This window comes from Sinocyclocheilus grahami, unplaced genomic scaffold (genome assembly GCF_001515645.1).
Source record: "Sinocyclocheilus grahami isolate Dianchi unplaced genomic scaffold, SAMN03320097.WGS_v1.1 scaffold1287.1, whole genome shotgun sequence".
Classification (NCBI taxonomy): domain Eukaryota; kingdom Metazoa; phylum Chordata; class Actinopteri; order Cypriniformes; family Cyprinidae; genus Sinocyclocheilus; species Sinocyclocheilus grahami.
The window spans coordinates 275,160-277,253 of record NW_015506466.1 but is presented as its reverse complement, the minus strand read 5'-3'; the positions used below and the strand labels follow the sequence as shown (position 1 = coordinate 277,253).

Below are 2,094 nucleotides of genomic sequence, written 5' to 3'. Positions count from 1 at the left end.
CAACTCTGCTGCTGAGAAATTTGATAAAGCTACAAACAAGCCCTGAAATTAAAACAGTATGAATTATGCACATATGAACATTTTAGCTTATGCTGTATATACTCCAGGCTTTAAAGGGATAATTCACCAAAAGAAAATCATTATCAGTTGTTTTATCTTTTAGACTCCCTTACATAAAATGTAAAATTTGGTTAGTTTGTCTTGCTCATTTCTGATGATAAAATGACAGTCAAGAGTGAGTTTCTCTTCTGAAGCTTCAAAAGCATCAAACAAATTACATGTTACATTTGAAGATTCAGAACAGGAATTCACCATTGACTTTTATTGTGTACACACAAAAAAAAGAGGACAAATTGGCCAAAATGCATCATTTTAGTTCAGGCAACAAAAACAAAACAAAAAAAGATGTAAGAGGTTCAACGACATGAGGCTGAGTAAATGATGACCGAATTTTCATCTTTGGGTGAAATATTATTTTAACCTATTATGAATTATTGTCAGATTTAAAATGACAGTGAATTTAGATAACATACCTGAGCCATAACTGACAGGATGTATGTGATCTTCTGTGCTGCTGCTCCTTTCTTTGGTTTGAGAAATGATCGAGCAGTCCCATATATTTGGAGACCAAAGGGATTGTTGTAAACCAACTGAATTTCACAGATAACGTTACCTAATACAGTTTTAAAAGGACAAATCAGGTTGGCTGCTGATAAATTTGGGACAAACCTTAAAATAATATTAGTATACAATCATAGTATTCCTTTACCAGCACTTACAGATTACATACAAAATTATTACAAATGAACACAAATCTGAATTACATCTAAACTTCAATACATAATTTAGAATTACAAAAATATCCAAGTAATTCATCACAGCTGACATTACAAAGACTTACCTATTGCTCTACAAAGAGTGCTGGATTTGATCTGGATGTGTGAGAGGAACCACAATCTCTGCACAGCCACATGTAGGACTCTACAACTCTGTGAGGTTGGGAAAAAAAGGTGTGAGTCACCTAATAATAATAATAATATAAAACACTGCCAACTCCTAAATTTTAGTATGTGTTGAATGACCTAACAAACAAGCTTATTTAAGTGTCTTCATGAAAATCCCATACAAAACACGAGATTATGCGTGATTAACCATTCTAATAAAATGACGGCCTCAATATATATGCATAAAAAGTAAAATATCCCACCTGTGTTTCCACAAAGAAAACGTTCCTCGTTTGGCACTGTGATCTTCGTCTGATTCAAAAATGGCGCCGATCGCTGAAGAGTGATCTTTGAATGTGCTGTCCGTCTGTGCATGTGCAGATATTACTCCACCTGCTGACCAAAGTGCGGTACTGCAAAAGCAACTCAATCGCTGCGTTTGCCGCCATCCGACAAACTTCCGCCCTCCTAGCCGTCACTTCCCGCAACTCAACTCCATTTCATTCACTTTACTTAAGTGAACTGTGTAAATTTGAAATATTACTTTTTCTAATTTGGTCAAAACAACTCTTTTAATTTTAATACACAAACGTAAGGGAATTATTTAATTTAAACGTAGTTACATTCTTTGGACCAACAGCAGCCACATTTCATTTTTTTGAGTGTGCCAAGTGTTCAACAGAGCTCTCCAACTGATTTATCCAATTCATGGGTTTAGGTATTATTTACACACGAAGATGCAATGGATTGTTTTGATTTTGGACTCATTTCTATCTGAGAATCTGCTGTAAATAATGATATGCCATTTCCCACAATCGGAGCATGTTTCATGAAATGATAAGCGTAAAAATCCATGAGAATATCGCAGCATGTGCGCATTTGGAGTTTTATGTGTTATAATTCGATGAAGAATATATTTAGATCTAAATGACAAATTCCCATGATCTATGCATGCTTCATGATGTTATGAATAAAAACATAACCTATGTTTTTCTCAATTTAATTGTTTCATGTGTGTGATAATATCGTAAGTAATATATTTAGACCAAATGAACGAATTACGGTGAGTTTGGCCTCCTTTTAATCGGGAGAATTTTCTGAAAATAATGACGTCCAATTTTCCATGATAGTGCATGTTTCATAAAGTTAA

The 2,094-nt window shown here is 34.3% G+C and overlaps 1 long non-coding RNA gene across 1 annotated transcript in view; it reads right to left on the bottom strand.

The window, feature by feature from the left end:
- LOC107568854 (uncharacterized) overlaps window positions 1-1,326 on the bottom strand; it is a 17,210-nt gene extending 15,884 nt beyond the window's left edge. Inside the window, exons 1-3 of the long non-coding RNA XR_001606817.1 lie at window positions 1,208-1,326; window positions 902-989; window positions 534-650 (exon numbers count right to left, since the gene is read on the bottom strand). This is a non-coding gene — a long non-coding RNA (uncharacterized lncRNA). The remainder of the gene's footprint in view (window positions 1-533; window positions 651-901; window positions 990-1,207) is intronic.
- Window positions 1,327-2,094: the final 768 nt, after the last annotated feature.